The sequence below is a fragment of the Cryptomeria japonica genome, chromosome 5 (assembly GCF_030272615.1).
Source record: "Cryptomeria japonica chromosome 5, Sugi_1.0, whole genome shotgun sequence".
In the NCBI taxonomy this organism is placed as follows: Eukaryota; Viridiplantae; Streptophyta; class Pinopsida; order Cupressales; family Cupressaceae; genus Cryptomeria; species Cryptomeria japonica.
Genome location: NC_081409.1, coordinates 587,173,707 through 587,194,833, shown reverse-complemented (window position 1 = coordinate 587,194,833; position 21,127 = coordinate 587,173,707). Strand labels below are relative to the sequence as shown.

Sequence of the window (21,127 nt, the reverse complement as noted above, 5' to 3'; positions counted from 1 at the left end):
TTGTTCATGTGGATATCTGTGGTCCCATGAACACTCCATTAGTCACTGGATGCAGGTATTTTCTATTATTTGTTGATGATTTCAGCAAACGCATGTGGGTGTATTTTCTTATGCAAAAATTAGAGGTGTTCACCATGTTTCAAAAGTTGAAGGCCTTAGTGGAAAAAGAGTCTGGCTATCAGATTGTCACTCTTTAGTCCAACAATGGAGGGGAATTTTGTTCTACAGCATTCACCAACTTTTGTGCAGCACATGGCATTAAGAATCAACGTACCACACCTTACACCCCTCAACAGAACGGTGTTGTTGAGCGCAGGAACCGTGCAGTCACTAAGATGGCTCGGTCTATGTTGGAGCATAGAAATGTTCCAAAACACTTTTGGGCAGAAGCAGTCTTCACTGCAGTCTATCTTTTAAACCGGTCTCCCACAAAGGTCGTTAAGAAGATGACTCCAAAGGAAGCTTGGTCTGGTAGGAAGCCCAAAATCAGTCATTTGAAAGTTTTTGGCTCTACAGCTTATGTTTGGATTCTAGATGCCAAGCACACCAAATTGGATTCCAAGAGTCAGAAATTGATGTTTACCGGCTACAGTGACAACCGTAAGGCTTATCGGCTGATTTACGTAGACACTGATCGTCTCATATTTAGTCGAGATGTATTTGATGAAGAACGAGGGCCTTTTCAACCTTCTTCTCCTGATTTGAGCATTGAGGATCAGCCTCCAGAGGCTACAGATATGGGTGTTCGCCTTCCCTTAGCTCCACCTAATGGGAGGGATTCAATTGACTCTACAGTTGTGGAGTCTCCTAGGAATGACATTGCACCACTTGATTTTCCTCAGAACCATCTGGATCCACATCCCAATGAGCTTGCTCCAGATATTCTAGGTAATCTTCTTCATCTTGCAACAGATGTTGGTACTTCTACTCTTTGGCCTAAGTGGTGGGCCAAGAACATTGGTGATCTTCATAATGATGAGCTCATTGAGGGTAGATCAGCTAGAGACAAGAACAAGCAAAACACAATTAATTTTGCTCTTATGGCCAACATTCACAGTATTTATGAGCCTGAGATATATACAGAGGCTAAAGGTATACCTAAGTGGGAACAGGCTATGGCAGCTAAGCAACATAGTCTTCTGAAAAACAACACTTGGGTATTGTCAAATCTTCCTCCAGGGAAGAAGCAAAAGGGTTTTCACAGAAGGAGGGCATCGACTATGAGGAGACATTTGCTCCCATGGCCAAGATGAGTACCATTCGGCTTGTCCTCTCTCTATCAGCTCAGTTTGGATGGAAAGCCCATCAAAGGGACATCAAGAGTGCCTTCCTCAATGGTGATTTGCAGGAAGAAGTCTACATGACGCAACCTCTAGGTTTCAAGATTGTTGGTAAGGAACACCGGGTATGTAGACTAGTCAAAGTATTCTATGGCCTCAAACAGGCTCCTCGTGCATGGTACATAAAAATTGATACGTACTTGCTTGATCAAGGCTTTCAGAGGAGTCCTTCAGATCCCAATTTGTATGTCAAGCATACTAGTGATGATATTTTATTTCTAGTAGTCTATGTTGCTCCTCAGATCCCAATTTGTATGTCAAGCATACTAGTGATGATATTCTATTTCTAGTAGTCTATGTTGATGGTCTCATCATTACTGGCAGTGCAACACATTTGATCATATAGGTCAAATAGAATTTGTGCAAGCATTTGGATATGACAAATTTGGGACTTCTCCATTATTGTCTCTATGTAGAGGTTTGGCAAACTGATAGCCACATATTCATTTCTCAGTCAAAGTATGCCAAGAGCCTGCTAGATAAGTTTTGAATGCAAGATTCCAAACTTGCATCTACACATTTGGAGATAGGGCTGAAATTATCAACCAAACCAAATTCACCTATCGTGGATGAGTCTTCATTCAGGCAACTAGTGGGCAGCCTCATCTATCTCGCCACCACTAGACCTGACATGAGTTATGCTGTGAGCTATATTTCTTGCTTCATGTTAGCCCCAAAAGCTGAACATTGGGTTGCAGCGAAGCGTGTGCTAAGATATGTGAAGGACACTCCTGATTTTGGCATTTTGTACAGTAGAAGCAGAGATCCTAGGCTGGTTGGTTTTATAGACTCAGATTGGGCAGGTTTTGTTGATGATAGAAAGGCAACCTCTGGGTATGCTCTCAGCTTGGGTACAGGTGCAGTCACATGGACCAACAAGAAGCAATAGGCAATAGCTCTTTCCTCGATTGAAGCAGAGTATCGAGGAACTGTTAAGGCAACATGTGAGCCAATTTGGCTACGTAGGATGCTTGTAGACATGCAAATGTCTCAACCAGCACCTACTCCCTTGTTTTGTGATAATCAAGGGGTTCTAAAATTAGCCAAGAATCTAGTCTTCCATGAGCAGACCAAACATGTGGAACTACATTGTCATTTCATCCGCAAGCATGTTGAAGATGGATCAGTGATATTACAATACATTTTGACAGAAGATCAGATTGCAGATATCTTCACCAAGTCTCCGAGCCTGGCAAAGTTTGTCAAATTTAGAGGGTAGCTTGGTGTGCTAGATAGAATGACCATTGAGGGAGGGTATTAGAATATTTAATTATATTTTAGTCACCTATATTTAGTTCCTTGTTTAATGGTCATTTAGCTTTTTAGTTTTTAGCTCGTTAAGTGTAAACTATTGCTTCTTTATTAAAGACGCATAGGTAGCTTTTATTTAATTAGCTTTTAAGCTTTATTTAGTATTTAGCTTTTAGTCATTTACTTTAACGATTTGTTCTTTTTATAGAACATCGTCTTGTAAACTCTATATATACGTTTGTATATCATTCAAATAATCTATCCAATTATTTTTCATTTATCTATGTTTAGTCATAAAAAATGAAAACAAATAAAACTCTTGTACTTTATTTTTCAAATATCAGTTTTTCCCCTCCACAGTCTCCTGAATTTTTTTAGATTTTTTGTCATTGCATCTCCACATTCAGGAAACTTCACGTAACATTGGATATTAGTAAGTACTAGCAATTTGATAATAGATAATGATTATTCTGCAGATATGTATTAGATATCTTCTTGTTACCTAATTTTGCTCCTAGCTCAATTAGGTAGAGCAATCATGATTTGCAAATGAAAGAGAGCTACATTTTATTTTTCTATGTGACATTCATGTGCATAAAGAAAGAGTGAACCAAAGATTACATTTCAATGCTTCTAGTTCATAGAAGCAAAAGAGAGAGACATCTCCTCTTGAAAAAGGAGGTATTTTTATTGATATTCAAACACATGTGTCTCACACAAAGAGTCGTGAGACTAGCCATACCCAATTGGTGCAAGAAAGAAATACATAAACATGTATGCATAAGTATAAAAGAACGGAGAGCATGTTGAGAGTGGAACCAGTCATTGCCTAAATGACTGGTATGGTTGGACTAGCCTTGAGGTTGCCTTTGTATTGCTGCTTCGTCCTTGTCTGTGTCTGCCTTCTAGTACCTGCATTGGAAAAAATACAATGATTTAATGATTGGTATGGTTGGACTAGCCTTGAGGTTGCCTTTGTATTGCTGCTTCGTCCTTGTCTGCATCTGTCTTCTAGTACCTGCATTGGAAAAAATACAATGAGTTAGAATATATTGTTTAAGTAATGGCTGATTACATTCCTAACATGTATACTAACACATGCATGTATATGTAAATCTTAAAGTGTATCAGATGCATATAATCAGCATCACAGAAGAATCTCAGAAGGGGAAATATCGGATCAGGAGAAATCAAGAAAATCATCTTACATAGGCATATTATTTCTAACATGTTTGCTTCATGTCCAGCTACAGATCTGATCATGTTCATTTTCAATATGTGGGGTAAAATGGGCTCCCACAAGGGTTTAGCCCAGCATGCTTATAATTGTATCAATTAGACATTCATCATTCATGACAGTGAGTTGATTCTTACACTATTATGAAGCAGTAGTATCTATTCAATGCAACCACAATGAATAAAAGTAGTGATGAGTATTTTCAAGGCAGCATGTACAATGAACAACATTCAGATGTCATCTTTGGGTGTTTTAGCAAATAAGGAGTAGATAAAATGAGTTTCAGAGCTATACTCGTTAAAGAATCGAAAAGATCAGAAAAATACAATCTTCAATCTTAAAAATGAGCCTCACAAGCAGTAAAGATAACGAAGAAATTAGCAGTAGCTAATGGTTTTGAAGATATTTTGAATCTTAAATTGTTGTCATATTAGAGAGGGACACACCCTTTACAAGTAAAGGTTACAGTGTTCATGTGGTAAAATTGACAAGCCCATGGTCAAGTGCAGTCATGTAAGTTCAATCATGATGTAACACCCTAAAACAACAGCTATTTGACAACAATTTATCCTTATTAAAAGGAGATACACATGATAGTAGTGCACTCAATGAACATTACGTAAGATATGGCGGCCTTGACTTTCAGAATGACAATCTATAGAAAATACAGAAACAAAGGAGTCGCGGCCTGCACAATGATATCACTGGTTTTTTAGCAACATCTTCAAAGTCTACAATTATGAGAAGACAGTCCCAAATCTGAACATAAAGAGTTGTAGCAAGGTATCTCAGAGAGACAATCAAAGCACAACAAGCACCATGGAAAGCAGTAAGGTTATTCGCTGATTAAAAAGTAATAACAACAAGAATTTGGTCATCACGGGACTTATGATCAGTCCCAAAACAACAAAAAATGAAGGTTATTGCCAAAAGTCTAAGCTCTAGGAAACCCTCGAATGGAAAGCAATCAGCTATTAGTAATTGACAAATTTGCAAAAAAATCATTGGAAGCGGCTATAACATTTTGAAGATATTCCTCTTTATTTTCTTTACAATCAGTATTTTCAGAAATATAAAGGAGTCAAAGCTTCGAAATCCAAGTGGGAAACCTCAATGAGATGAACATACCTAAAGCGGCTGATAATGGAGTAAAAAGGAGGAGAAAACTCTCATAGTGGCGCCTAGCATGCAGAAAATTATCAAAACGTGCCCTTCACCTTGCTATGAACGCCTTCTTTTTTCAGAAAATCACCCAAACCCTAGCTCGTGGCAGCAGGTTTTGCATAGCAGCAAAGAAGATCAAAGAATAAATCATGCCCAACCACTCAGAATCGACGAAAATCTGTAGATCGAAGCTCGAATCCCATGGTGTGAGGTTTCCAGTAGTAGAGCAAATGAAATGAATCGAATGTGAGGAGGAGAAATGAGGATTTTAGGGTTGCTTTTCCCCTATAATATCATCGAGTTGCATAGGCATTTTTTTGCCTTTGTTTTATTATCTTTTCCCCTCTCTCTTTATTCCCGTGAAAATTTTGGGGGTACTTTTTGCCTAGGTTGCATCATTTAATCCTACCTAATGTGTAATAAGTGATTTTATTTATCACTTAATAAACATTAGCATGTAATTAATGTTTATTGAGTGGTAAATAAAATCACTTATTAAACATTATTTTTAGGCTTTTTAATAAATTTAATAAGGAAATTATTTAATAAAGTGACAAAATTAAATAAATCATTTTATTAAATATCTCTCTCTTATTATTTATTAATGTCTTGACTTAGGTAGAATAAATTAAATAATAAGATTATTTTTTAAAGTGATTTATATTTTTTGCCACTTTATTAAATAATTTTATTATTATTATTTATTCTTTGGGGTTGAATGTAAATGAATAAGTAAATTATTTATCAAAGTGATATTTTATAAATCACTTTATGAGATATTTTGCTATTCATATCTTGTTGGTAAAGTCAAGATATTTTTTGCATTAATGAAGGCTTAATGAAGGCTTGCAGGCCTCTCAGGAGATATTTTGAGGTCATAAATGCATAATTAAGAGCTTTTATGGTAAGGGTTGATGAGGCTTGACTTTTGGTTCAAACCCATCCCCTTCTAGACATGTTTAGATCCCTAAAAAATAGGCCTTTTGAGCCTGCTCGACCCCAAAAAAGGAGGTGGAGTCCTTTTTGACTACCTTTTGTAAAAGCATATATACTGACACGACTTCATTATTTCGGGGGTTCTTACCTTTTTGCTTTTGGCAGAATGTAATTTTCTGGGCTCTTTTGCAAAAGTGAGGAGTTTGCAACCAATTTCAGAGAGTTTTGATAAGCTTTGTAACACCTTTTGACAGTAATACATATTTTGCCTTCTCAGATTTCTTGTTTTTGTGTGCTCAGTGCTAATGCAGTTTCAAGTGATGTCTTTTATCCTTGTGATTGTGTTGCTGTCAGCACCTTTATGCAGGAGTTTCTAATTATTTGCAGGTCATAGGTTGTGCCAGTTATAAGAGTAACCTCAGGTTGTGAGAAAATATCATTTCTCCTACTAAGTTTTTCTTATTTTTCAGCCTTCTTATGAAGTGTTAATGCAGAGGTTATGAGTTTTCTAAGTTGTGCAAGAGTTCCTTTTATTACTAGTTATTTTGTGTGTTAATCGGTTTGTCTAAATTTTCAGATATTCATTTTGGTGTATCACTTGTTAGATAGTAATTTCATTTCTATGTTCTCCTTCTCTTTTCTCAGCAAAATCATTAGGTTTAGGTGAATACCAGTTAAAAAGAACTAGCTTGCTCTGAAGGTTCCACTTCAGTTCTAGGTCACCCACAACCTGGAAGTGTTCCCATGTTTCAATAGGTTACTGAAGTTAATAGCTTTTGTGAGGGTGCAAGCTTTATTGATAACACTTCTATTGCTTATCGACATTGTATGTGGAGCAAGGAACAACATTTATACTTTATTGCATGCTGATTTAGATTCTCTTATGAAAATTTAAGACAATTTTTTGTCATATATATAATATATTTTTAAACTTATGTGGAATCAAAGAATTCCAAGGTAACAAAGAACAAAAATTAATGGGTTGCTCATTTGTATTGTGGAATCAATGGCCGTATCTGAAAAACCTTTTTCAATAGAATTCGGTAACAACATAACAAAAGCAATGCCATTACAGATGCTGTGAGATAATAAAATATGACCAAGGAATGCAACTACATAGATGACTTCCATATAAAAAATGAATTGTATTTAAGTTGGTAAGAGGATTGCAATAGGAAAGATCAACAGGAGTCTGAAACAATAAAGGATAAGGCTGTGACAGCAACAAAATTTTCTGTTGGTCAAATTTAGAACACTAGGATATTTAAATGGAGAATAAATTGAATTTTGAAATTTAAGATTGCATAATATTGAATTTTGTTTCAAAACAATAAAATCAGTTTTGAATGTAAGAACTGGTACAACTTCAGAGAGTATAGCAAATATTAAGGAACAGCATGATAAACAGCATAAGTGATTCCAGTAAACTTAGATATATCCGGTTACAGAATCTATAAGGTTAAGATGAAGCATTTTTGTAAGTGAAAAAGAATGGGTTTTCAACTTTTTGGTGACACAAGGAAATTCGGCCACCGAATAAAATATATGCAAAATAAGATAAACTACAACTAAACACACCTCTTTAAAGATAAAAGATATTTTCAAAGATTTCTCATAAATTTGGGTTTTCTTTTTTGATATATATGCAATGCTAATTTATTGATGGTATGATATTGGAGTGGGTATGTAATCATGTTAAACACTACGGATATGACCAGCTTGCAATGGGTTTCTGTGCACATCATATTTATGATACCCCATTTTTGTTGGGATTAGGTGCCATTCACCTTGCAAATCCCTAGACATGTTTTAATTGTATTTAATTCTTGTTGTTGATGAATAGTGTTAGTCTCCAAGGATCATGTAGATGGTAGACTTGGACACCCTCTTCGGTGATAGGCAAAATTATTTATTGTTATTTATTCTCTCGTGCAATTATAGTGGCATTTACGTTGGATTTTACTTTTGAGAAGATAGAAAAAATTGGGTAAAGATTGGGTGGTGTAAGAGGACGTAAGGTGATCTACAAATGGATCTTATGATAGATTTGGACAAATATGCCTTTGAGTGCCTAGGATTGGGATCCTAGTCAATTTGATTGTTGTGATGGAATCTTATGATATTGATGACATGCAAGATGAGTGTACATTGTAAGAGGAGTTACTAATTAGGGTGGTTGACTGCTTTTGGTGAGTTGTGAGATTCTACATGATTGTTTACTCCCTATGGTGAAGCGTTCAAGTTCACGGAATAAACAGTAATGCACATAGAACATATAACTAGCAACTTATTATATTCAGAACATTAATAAAAGTAACAGTCGCAACAATATGGCATAAAGATGTTTCCTTTATTGCATTCCAAAAGCTAGTACATCAAGATTATTGTTGGGGTTCCCTTACATGACAATATATACTATTTGGTGGTTGGCCGAGGTACCAACCGTCGTAACTGACGGGAACTCACATGGACGACTCCATACATGATAAAAATAGTATAATTATAACTTGAGAGTTTTATTCCTAATTGCTGCCTAACATCAGCCATCCCAAAAAAGAAGTCGTCTTCCAGATGACGGAACAAAATGGAAGCTGATGGAAGCAAACTGAAGCTAATGTGGTGAGAGATGAGAGGGTGTCCCTAGAAGTATAGATGACTGAGAAGTGCCCGTTCGTTGGAGATGTTGTGTGGCCGCTAGTTCCCGCTCGTGCCAACTTAACCATGTGCGCAGCCTCAACAATCTTCTTGCGGGCTTTCTGAAGCTCCTGCCCCTGCTCTTGCAATTGCTGCTCCCTCTCGTCGAGTCTAGCCTCCAATCCTCCCACCTTAGCTGCCAGCTCCTCCTTTGCCTTGCCACTCCCTTCCAACTCCTGAATATTCTTGGCGACTGTCTTCTCCAATGCGGTAACCCAAGAGTGCTCCTGAGCCAACTGTGTCCGAATCTGCTGCATGTGGTGGGCCAATGTTTTCTTGGCTCCCTCGGCTTCCCGCACCGCCTAATCTCGCTAGGCCTTTGTGGCTTCCATCCTCACCACTGCCATCCTTCGATACTTCAAAACTAGGTCCCAGAAAGTTGTCTCCATTCCACGCATAGAGCCATAAATCCTAGTCTCCTCTGTCACTATCACATTCCTCATCCAGGCGTCAGTCATCTCAGGGTTTTTTGACTTTGGCCATCCCTTGGCCGTGAAACATCGAAAGAATTCCCCCTCATAGTCCTCCTTAACAAAGGACAAAAGGCGCTTGGCCACTTGAGCTACCTTGGGATCATGTCCAACCTCCACACCCTTCACAACGTGACTGACATCACTCAGGAACTTCTCCATTCCCTCCAACTAGAATGCATATCACTACATAGTGCCAAATGGGTCTGCGGGGTTGGGCTTCTCCAGCCAAAGTACCAGTTCCTCTGTGCGAGGAGAGGAGGGTTCCCCCCTCCTTCCTGAACTCTGTGCAATGTATGTTTCACGGTTGTCTCATGAGTCTGGAGATCCCTCCCTCCGTCAAATTCCATACCGCCAATTTGCAGATTGCCAGTATCAATTCCTCCATCCCCGTCAGGTGATGACGACAACTCTGGCAGTTTCTCCACTTGTACTCTAAGGGTTTCCAGCAACCAAGAGTCAATAGTCTGCTCCTGGTAGTCAGCACGAGTGGGACTCAACTGTGGGACTGCCTCCTCCTATCCAGAGGTCACCCTAGGTGGCGGTGGTAGTGATGCCTCCACGTCCACCACATCAATCACCTGCATTGGTACCTCCTTTGTGTTCTCCACTTCATGTGGTGCTGGGTGGCTACCTTAGCTTTTGTCAAGAGGATTCTCAGCCACCATCACTTCCACGGCCATGCTACTGTCTCCTACCCCTTCTGTCACATCCTCGGCCACTGGATTATCACCCCCCGTTCCAACCTCGATTAGCACTCGGCCTGCAACTGGAACCAAGCGAAAAGTGTCATCTTCTCCACTCTCTTCATTTGACGAGGATGCCTCCACGACATCTTCACTATCCCCGTTGCCTACATTGGGAGATTGCCCCGCATCCTGTCGTCTTGTCTTCCTCTGTGGTTCCCTGTTTGCTGTCATGATGTCCAAATGCGTCCAATAAAAGATGGGAGGTTTATATGGCTCATTTTTGGCTAGTGGTTGCATGCCACCCCTCTTTTCTGGTGGCACTCCTATACGAACAACCTCCAGAAACATGGCAATGGCATGGTGCAACATATAAAAAACCTTATGCTGTAGTCCTAGGCATTCGTGGATGCGCTTAGAAAGGAATGACACCCAATTGAAGACCGTGCCATTCCGCAGCCTGTTCATCAAGAACAACATCCACACAGCGATGTCTGACCCCCGATTTGCTCTTGTCAGCTTGCTTTTGATGACATCCATGATACATCGCCATTCCGCATTTGCCAAAAATGTCTGCTTCACGTCGCGGCTACTGCCAGATTTCCATATACTGTCTTGTTTGCCTTGTGTTAGGTCCTGTTGATGTGTATTTTGTACACGACCAAACGCAGAATAAAATACCTAGAGGTATCTTATCCTCTCTTGAGTAAAGTCTCCGAATGCTAAAGATATCGCAAAAAAGGATCAATCGGAAGAACTTCAAGGTTCTGCTTTGTAGGATCTCTACTCGTGGATAAGCACCACTGGTCGTTGTGTTTGCTGTTTCTTCAAGGGGCCTTACGTACTTTCAAAGAAAGCTTGTCTATGCTACTATCTCTTCAAATGAGGAAACAGGATTTTCCTAATACTAACAGATTTTCAAAAAAGATCAAAAGATAAGGGTTTCGAGGAAGAGATACTTAAACTAATCCTAAGAGTGACTTAATGAGGACTGGTCTTGATAAGATTTTACCAATTTCAGTATCGCCAAAGGATTACAACTTCACTGGAATTGGTGCGATCTTCTAAGGGGATTCAACGATTTTCAAATCACCAAGGAGATAGATACTATCAGGGAGATACATATCAATACTTCTAATGATGATTGAACTCTTAACCAATCTTGATGTTCCAGTTGACCACACAAGGCTTTCTTACAATCAGTAAGAAGCTAGTGGTTTGGAATGTGAGTCTTATCGAAGATCAGGCACAACATTCGTCCTTCAAACTTAAAATTTAAATGCTATCTCTACTAGGAGTGATTCAAGAAGATAAACAATCATGAAAGTAGCCACAAGGATTGCAACAAAACACCATAACTTCAATATTTCATTGATCTCATAGCCAAATAAACAACAATTGTTCAATTTTCTCTCTTCACTACTCAATTCTTTGCTACAAACAATATTAAACCTATTTCTCTCCAACTTTCTAACTTTTCTCTCTTTCTCTCTAACCTCTCAAAATGAAATGAGTGAGGGCTTATATAGCATCCTCAAATACAATGAACAGCCCGGATCAAAAGAAGATCGATGGTTGAGATTTTGACACCTAAACCCTAATTAGGGTTTGTTACAAAAAAGTCCCCATTTAGATAAACATTATTAATCCATAGCCAATAAAAATTGGCACAAATAACGAGGAGACAGACCAATAGGAATTAAGCTGCCACATCATCTTATAACAACTTTTCATCTAGAACTTTGTTCCCTTTCCTATGCTCTTTTCTAGCATATTCAATGAATCTGGACACAATTCCCTCAATCTCAGCAATGGGAATCTCAGGAAGATTCTTCATTCGTTCTTCCAAGTGAAGGACTTGATCAAAAGCAGTGAGAAGAGTCTCCTCCCACCCAGGCTCAAGTTCTTTGGTCTTCTCAATCAGGAACATAGTAGCATACATTTGATCTCGCTGCCTTTCTGTAACGATGTTCTCTTCCTTGCAAAAGATGACCTTGATTCTGTCTTCCAACTCCTGGATGTCCACATCTGTCTCGATCTCAATCCGTCTGTCAAGGATGGTACACAACACCTCAAACACCTTGTCTTGAATTGGATGGATGGTGCCTTCAACTCAGCTGCATCTGGTGTTGACGTCTTCAAAAAGAACTTCCTTCATCTCGAGCAGAGCTGACCACTGCAGGAGGCTATGGGTTCCTCCATCCATTATATTTTCTTGTGCTAGAATCCGTCTTGGTATTTCTCTTATCACTTGTAAGACTGGGATGATAACATCTCTAGTGTGAGTGAATGCAGCTACAATATTATCATTAGATTATGGATAATCTCAAGGATCTGGATAGCTCGATGAACCGTCTTCATCATTCTTGTTGCAAATTCAATGGCTACCTTGTAAGATTCATCAATCCAAGAACTCATGAGTTGAACTAGGCTCTTCACCCTCTCTGCCTCACTTATTGATTCAAGAGGAAGTGCATGTAAAGGAGATATTGCTGGATCCTGTCGTCTCAAAGGCTGGTTAAGATGGCTAAAATAATTCCTCCAAGCACTGACCTCCTTTTCAAGCTTCTTATTCCTTTTCACTTCCTCTTTGAGTTTGTCTTTAAGTGCTTCAGTGAATCAGTTGCTTCTTCCATAGCTTGCTCAGTGGTAAGTGGACCAAGATCAAATGTTTCTAGATCATATTCTTCTGCTAGAATCTCATCCTCATATTTGTCCACCACTAGTGTAGCTATCTGCACTTTTCTGGATCCTGTCTCATCTCTAATTACCTTTGACATCTTTGTGGCCTTCTTCTTCTCTATTACTTCATGAGAATTTCCTATAAGGCTTTCCAAGTCAAATACATGTTCTTCCTCTTCAACCACAACTACCCTTGTCAGCCTCTCTTTCAGCCAATCCGGAATGGCAGATCTCGTTTCCCTCACTTGTATTTCTTTAGGTAGAGGTCTATCTTCCCGGAAAGGAGATGTTGCTTCATCATCATTCTTTTCTTCTTGTTGCTCATTAGCACCAACTTGGGGAGATTGACTTGATGAATGCTGAGGCGTCTGTCCTTTTCCTTGTTTATCATTCTGTACCATGGATTCCATAGACTCATCAATTTCATACACTATCTGCCTCTGATCTTCTCCTTGACTTGCTTCCTTTTCATGCCTAGAAGATGTGCTTGGTGGGCAATCAGGATTCATTTTCTGCTTCTTCTTGGAAGGTTCTCTTTTCTCAGGTCCTTCCTTCCTCTTTGAACCTTTGGAATGAGAAGTATTTTCACTCACACTTGCCTCTCCTTCTTCTGGTCTTGTTTCCAAGGTGAATGTCATAGATACATTTTGCTCCTTCAACTTTTGATGCTGTACATCCACCCATCTGCGAGTGCAAGATAAAACGGGAGCCATCAAAGCTCTTAGGTCTAAAACCTCGGGCTCATTCCAATCTATCTTCACTTCTTTATCTTCCTTCTCATAAGATGACTGGAGGTATCTACCACTATCCTGGGCTTGATCGGCTACTCTATAAATTTTGCATTTCCTGATGAGATCCAAGGGTAACCTGGAATGCATCTTTCTTTTGACCTCTACATCATCTTGGACATTCATCCAAAAGTCCTCCACCTGAAACTCATGCTTGTACTTCTTCCCAACTGTTTCTTCTATATGACCATGAGGATCAAAATTCTCTCTCGAGGCAAAGGATGTGAATGAGTATAGAGATAATTCCTTCTCTGCATCTTCTGCGGCTTGAGTATTAGGACATACTTCAACTGAGTTCCCTAGTATGATGGGTACGGAAATTCCATTTCCATGCTTGTGTCTTGATGCCTTCGCATAAGCTGCGAACTGTCTAGTCACCTCAAGTAGTACTATCCTGTCTGTAGGATATCTTGACAACATGCAGGGAGGTGAAGGACACCCATGAACTCTGATGTATGTGAATTTTGGAAATTGAATGAACCATGCACCATGCTTCTTCACGAGCTCCTGTGCGTCTTGAGACAGTCGATTGTGAATCCCACCTTGCAATATTCTGGTAATATTCATCGTGAAGGTGTCATTGACTAGCTTGTAGTCACTTCTTGGCGGATGATGCAGTTGAACATAAGAATCACAAACTCTTATTTCTCCGGGTCCTCTTCCAACAACTCCTCTGTGAGGTAGTCCTGCATAGTCAAAACCTCTGATCAAGGCATATATAACATATGAACTCATGTGAAATGACTTGGTAGGCCTTAGTCTTCTCAACTGCACGTCCAGGCTGTTGCTAATGATTCTAGCCCAATTGACAATTCCCTTTCCTTGGACAATCAGTTGTATGAAGAAGAACATCCATTTGTCGAAGAAGAAAGCTTGAGAGGCACCTGTGACCCGATTGAGCAAGGTTATCAAATCCTTGAATTCTTCTTGGAAGTCGATTCTGTGCGGTGTATTGGGAATCTTGTTCAGGCGACGTCTGCTCTTGAGTAGCCAATTCTTGTTAATGAAGTTCAAGTAGGAATCAGGATCATCCTCATAGATAGACCTAGCTCCTTCTAGACTTTTGTAGATCATGTCTCTATGTTTTGGGAGATGAAAAACTTCACTTATAGCTTCCTCCGAAAGATAGGCTAAGATAGTTCCATCCTTGGCTACGATCGTCCTTGAGTGTGAATCATAATGCCGAGCACACTCGATCATCAACTCATGACACTTGACTGCGGGAGGGAAACCTGAGCCTTGATGATGCCACTCTCAATTATCTTCTTTGCAACAGGTGACGGCTTGCCGATGTAGGGCGCTTCCCGAAACTTCTTCACATTGAAGTTTCCTAGGTTGGTGTCTCTGATATTGCTCCACTTGGACACGATCCTGGTCTCCAATTCGTCATTCCTTTGATCCTCCTTGATGAGAGCCTGTCGAGTAGTAGATCCTCCGGCTTTGGGGGTCGTCATTTGATACCTACACAAAAGCTTAAAGCTAGGGTTTGAGCATAATATCTTCATTATAGGAGATTTGAGACCTTTCAAGGAAATAACTAAATATTAATTTGAAAATAATGATAAATCTAAGAATTATGAATTCTCAAATTAAATTAAAATCAGATTGTACAAGACTTAGATTTTTCAAAGGATTACTATGGAAAATCAAACTAAATCTTGAATAAAAATTTCAAAAATCTGATTCTTCATACCTCTTCCTTGAATTTTAGCTATCAACCTTGAAAAATGAATGAAGGGAGATGAGAATTTGCTGGACAAGGACGTTTGATCTGAATTTCAGGTCCTCCTTTGGATGAATTAAGCTTCAATCAGCCTTCAAAAAGAATTTTTCTAGCTTCTCAAAATCTGGAAATTCGCCTTAAAACACCCTCCAAAATCTGGAAATTATCCTCCAACTTGCTCAATTTCGCACCTCCAAATCTGCTCTTCAAGTTCGCATGAGAGATAATGAAAGAATGATTTGAATTTGTCAAAATACACCTCCCTTATATAGGGCGCTCACCTTGATTTCCCTTAAGGCCGACTTGGCAAATAGGAAACAAAATAAAATAAAACTCCTCTTAAAGGATGGCCGACTTGCTTGTAAATTTTTGAGCGCTCAAGCATAATTTTTTCCTTTTTAATTTAATTCCAAAGCTTAAAGGTGGATTTTTCATGTATTTCAAGGCTTAGAAATTAATTAATTAAATTATAAATGTCCTTATTCATGCGAATTTGTCTTAGTCTCCCAAATGTGTTGTAATAGGCAAATTTAGTGAAAGGCTATAGGCTAGCTTAGGAAATGTTAAGGCTCGATTAAAGCTTGATGAATCTTCATTCCTTAGGCATTAAAATATTCAAAGTGATGAAGGCTTAAATTATTTCAAGGCTTATTTGAACCTCTCATCTAGGCTTATTTGCTTTATGAATCAAAATCTTCACAACCTAGGTTTGCCATCACAATTTTGCAACTTGCCTTCAACTTAGCCTAAACAAGGGGAATAATAGGTGTTTTCACGAATTTCTCCCTGGACCCTTTGGAAGGGTCAGGAGCGATTTTCTCTTTTTAGGTCAAAATTCACCTTTGCTTGATCATTGACCTTCTTCAAGGTAATCTCCAGGGTCTATTCATCGCAACCACTGAGTTGGCTCAACGATATTTTGAAGGAAACACTGCATTTTGGGAATTTCGCTCTGGACCCTTTGGAAGGGTCAGGAGCGAAATTCACTCTTCAGGCCAATTTTCCAATCTCTTTCACTTCTATTCATCAAAATTCCTTCAGTTTGAATCCGCTTCTCAACTTGCTAGCATTGGTTTGATCCTCACAAGGCGAAAAAGGTCAATTTTGCTCAACAACCTAGCCGGGGATAGGACCTATCCAGAATTTCGCTCTGGACCCTTTGGAAGGGTCAGGAGCGAAATTCTCACTTGAGCTCAAAATTCACATTTTTTGAAGGTCATAATTTCTTCAAGGCATTCTAAATAGTCTCTTTCACCTTTGTTTAGGCTTGGTTTAACTCAAATCTTGAAGGAAAAGGTGACTTTAGGGTTTTTCGCTCTAGACCCTTTGGAAGGGTCAGGAGCGAAAATCTTGTTTTAGGGCTATTTTGCCATCCTTTCAACTTCAAATCTCCTCCAAGGCATAGAACATCTTGTCTCACTCCTCTCCAGGGTATAAAAACCAAAATCTTGTCTTGATTTGCAAGGAAAAAGGGGAATCTTAGAAATTTCGCTCTGGACCCTTTGGAAGGGTCAGGAGCGAAATTTTCATTAGGCTTCAAAATTTGCATTCTTGGCAACCAAAATCCACTCTAAGGCAATCCAATTGCCTTCTCACACCCTTGTCCAAGCTTGGCTTTGCTCAAAATTTGGAAGAAAAGATGATTTTAAGGATTTTTGCTCTGGACCCTTTGGAAGGGTCAGGAGCGAAAATCACTTTTAGGCTCAATTCCTTCATCTTTCATGGTTTATAGCAATTCAAAGTCAGTCTTAGGGGCAACTTCATCTTGATTTTACCTTATCCCACACTTGATCTAGCAAAAACTTTGATAGCAAAAAGAGGTTTTGAGAAAATTCGCTCTGGACCCTTTAGAAGGGTCAGGAGCGAAATTCTCATTCTTGACCAAAAATCATCATTTTTTCAAACTTCTTTGCAAGGTAGGATTTCATCTTTCATTGCCCTAGAAACAAGGTTTCATGTCCAAGAAAGGTTAAAAAGTAGGTTTATAAGGAATTTCGCTCTGGACCCTTTGGAAGGGTCAGGAGCGAAATTTCCTTTCCTGGCTAGAATCCTTCATTTTCACAACTTCTAAACATCCCCAAGGATTCCAACATGTTCATTCTTCTTCTCATCATGTTTTGGACACCAAAATTTGGCCAAATAAGGCAAGAAATGTCTCTTAGAGAGATTTTCGCTCTGGACCCTTTGGAAGGGTCAGGAGCAAAAATCTTGACTTGGGCTAAATCCTTCATTTCTCCCTTTTAAAACGACCTCAAGAGGCAAAGACAAGTTATTTTTCTTCTATCTACGTCATAACAAATCAAAAAATTGACCTTCTTCAATGCAAAAATATGAGTTTTTAGGAATTTCGCTCTAGACCCTTTGGAAGGGTCAAGAGCGAAATTTCCTTTTTGGTCCAAAATCCTTCATTTTCATATGCTTTCAAACCTTCAAAGGCAATAAGGATGTCCCACCTTCCTTCCAAGAGACCCTGCAAATCAAAATTTAGTCAAACAAGGAAAGAAAATGAGCTTCAAGAAGATTTTCGCTCTGGACCCTTTGGAAGGGTCAGGAGCGAAAATCTTTATTCCAGGCTAGATTGCTCACTTTTCAAACTTCAAACCACCTCATAAGGCAAAATTAGATCATCTTCCATATTAGGAACAAGGTTTCTAGTCCATCCAGGGTAACATACAAGGTTCATGATGAATTTCGCTCTGGACCCTTTGGAAGGGTTAGGAGTGAAATTCTCCTTTAAGCCTAAAATCTTGTTCTTCAAAATCAATCAACTCCATCTCCAGGCAAAAACATATCAATTCATCCTCAAACATGCCTTAGAAAACAAAACTTAGCCAAAACTGAGAAGAAAATGAGAGCAACAAGGATTTTCGCTCTGGACCCTTTGGAAGGGTCAGGAGCGAAAATCAAGATTTGAGCTTGATTCTTGACCTTTTGAACTCCAATTTTCTTCAAGAGGCAAACATAGATCCTTCCTCATGCATCTCCACCTAAATCCCGACTTTAGCCAAGGAAAAAAGATAAGAGCTTTCAAGAATTTCACTCTGGACCCTTTGGAAGGGTCATGAGCGAAATTCATATTCCTGGCTAGTTTCTTACCTTGGTTCACTTCATTCTCCATCAAACTTGATCAAATCAACTCCCTTGCTTCACAATCAAGACAAATCTCCATCCAATTTGGTCTAGGTAAGGTCGAACTGGGTTTTCAGGGCCAAAGGAAGGCAGGAAAGGGAGATTTCGCTCTGGACCCTTTGGAAGGGTCAGGAGCGAAAATCTCCTCCTAGACTGGCTTTCATCATTTCAAAGCCTAAAAACTCTCCTTCAAGGCAAAAATGTATCAACTTTCTCAATTATGCCTCACAAGTCAACAATCTTGGTCATATTCTTCCAAAACTCCTTCGATCATCATTAGGTGCATTTGCTCATCAATTTCTGAAATCACCACTTCGATCTCCTTTTGATCATTGACTCTGCTCAATCAACTCAGACCTGGAAGCAAACAGGATTCCGACAAGAAAACCATCAACCCAGACCTGACCTGACCTGAGATCTATTCACCCTCTTCTTCAATCTTACCATCTTGATTCTCCTGAAAGGAAATACTTCATTAAGGCAAACTTAAGGTTCCAAGCAGACAACTAACGACCTCCCAAAACTAGGCTAGACTCAGCTTGAAAGAAACCCTAAACGAGCTTTCAGAGATTAGCCCTAATCTAGCCAGCCCAAGCAACCACTCACTCACTCAAAACCCAACAAGCAGAGAGAAAAACTAACTAAGGGAAAGCAAAACCCTAAGAACAAGAGGGGCTCCCCATTCTAATGGGGCGATGTGTGAAATGGTCACAACAGGTCCCCTAGGCAAACTAGTCGGACCACTACTGCTTCTGTTCTAATGTCATCTTCCTCTTGATGACAGGGTTGCCCTGATTCAAAATCCCAAAAATTCTGGCAAACTCGGCAGCCGAATAAGAAATGGTGAAGTAACTTCCCCCATACTGTACCATGGACCTGTGTGTATGCCTATCATAACCTGCCACCATTCCCTTTAGGACAAGCTCAAATTCCTTGATGTTGAAGGCAAGCATGGCCAGAATGTGGTTGACCCCTGCTCTCTTCAAATTCATTTTAATAATGTTGGTGTTGTCAGTCTCCTCCCACCATGCCCTACAGTCGTTGCCACTCAACCCCTCCCATGTCAACGATTGCACCATCACAAGCTCATCTCTTTGCACACGTGCTTGCACCTTCTTACCTTTGCTGCTTCCTGGTGTGGCCATGTTTCTTGCGAAAATGACTGTACCTTTGTCGCTGGGGTTTCCGAAACTCATCCTCGGCATACCTGGATCAATTATTATAAGTCGCAATTCCTTTATCAATTCTCCCGCCGAATTTACAATGTGGTTGTCAAAACCATTACCCCAACTATTTCCGCAGTTAACTGAATTCGGCCAGCCGTCTTCTTCTTGTCTCCAGCCGTACCAACCATATGGACTTTGGGTGTACGGGCCATACAAAATTTGTGTACGAATTTCCCACAAGAAAACTCCCTTCCGTATAGGTTTTGCGAAGTTCCTCTGTGTTTCCTTCGTACGAATTTCCTCCTAACCCCATACAGATTTTGCTCATTTCCGTACGAATTTGTGCAAACTTCCTCCTATCCCCATCGTGCCTGGTTTGGATTGCCATACTCGTACGACAATTGTCGTTTGTGAATTCCATTCTGATACTGTACAAGTGCCTTGTCCCTCTATCTCTTGTTGTAGGGACATCGTACAAAATTCTTCTGGCTTCTGCAATCCCCGTATAGATGCCGTGCAGATTCCTTCTCGTCACCTGAATTCCCTCAACTGCAATTCTTGTCGTATAGAAGTAGCACAGATTTCTTTCCTTCGCATGATTTCCTCCTTCTGCAAACTCTTTATAGTTGTCTTCCTACCGCCTGATCTCCCTTTGCAAATTCCGTAGGGAAAGTGTATGAAATGTCCTCCTCCAACCTTCGTACAGATATCAGATAGTGTTGTACGGATTTGTACGGGCTTAAGCTGCTCCTGTCAATATCTCAATTTCAGCACTTTGGCTGTATGATTTGTTGGGAATAGCCACTCGGGGAAATTTATAAAAATTTCTCACTTTTAGGGTTAGGGTGAATTGCAATAGTTTTTTATAAAATGATTTTCTTTTCGTTATATTCAATTTTTCCTTCACTGACTTTATAATATTTGCTTTTTGTTTTAATTTTTTGATTTTTCCTAACCTATTCTCTTTAATTTTTAACACTTGCCTTATGTTTTTCTTTTTAATATTTTCCTTTTAAAATACTCTTTTAATTTCCTAACTTGGCAAGAATATTTGAATTTTAGACTCCATACCTTTAATTGGCCACGATACCAAGCAACTTGTTTCGACTGACTGTTTTTTTATTGCTTTTCTATACCCTTGAATGTATCTCCTTTTCCTCTTTGGCTCGTACTGTCTTTTTGGTTTACGCAACTTGGCTTTCCTCACCCGACATTTCACTCTTTTCCTCAGTATTATTTTATTGCAATTTCCTTATCTTCTTGCTTGGTCCTCCGTTCGACATCATCCTCATTGTCTAGGTCCTGTATTTTCCTTTTCACTCCGATGTGATCTCTCTAAGGCCTTACTTTGATCTTTGAGTCATGCAGCCACGCACATACGTGCGGTAGTCTCCTATAACATTCTTCGAGACAACACATGCCCATATATTCCAAGTCCCATATTTTGTCCACCAATGGCACTGGTCCCACCCCTTTATAACTTCCACCTATTATTGACCTCCATATTGTTGGTACCATGTCACTTTCTTGCCATCCACCTACAGTGGGCCCGCAAGGTTAGGGGTCACTCGGTAGAGTGCATTGGGGCCGGCTTCCTGCTCGCTAGGTTGTAGCACTATCACAAACAAATCTTCAGCTTTTAGTACCATTTTCAGACACGGTCCCAAGGTTGTACCGTACTCCTTCAAGCCTACCTCCTCCAGATCGATTGGCTCCTCTTCCTTCTCCACAAGTTCCGCCTTCTATTTAGCCTCTGCTCCTTCATCAATGTCGTACACAATATTGCCTTCACAAAATCCTTTGTATGGAGCTTTCTTCCTCCAATGTCTCGTGATCCTTATCCATGTTGTTGGATCACTAA

The 21,127-nt window shown here is 39.6% G+C and overlaps 1 protein-coding gene and 1 long non-coding RNA gene across 2 annotated transcripts in view; one reads left to right on the top strand and one right to left on the bottom strand.

The window, feature by feature from the left end:
- The window catches only part of LOC131029529 (uncharacterized), a 168,758-nt gene that overhangs the window by 107,438 nt on the left and 40,193 nt on the right, over nt 1–21,127 (bottom strand). The window contains exon 2 of the long non-coding RNA XR_009372639.1: nt 3,411–3,609. This is a non-coding gene — a long non-coding RNA (uncharacterized LOC131029529). The remainder of the gene's footprint in view (nt 1–3,410; nt 3,610–21,127) is intronic.
- Nucleotides 1–21,127, top strand: part of LOC131029528 (sodium/hydrogen exchanger 4) — a 121,582-nt gene that overhangs the window by 62,162 nt on the left and 38,293 nt on the right. The gene's annotated exons all lie outside the window — the stretch shown is intronic.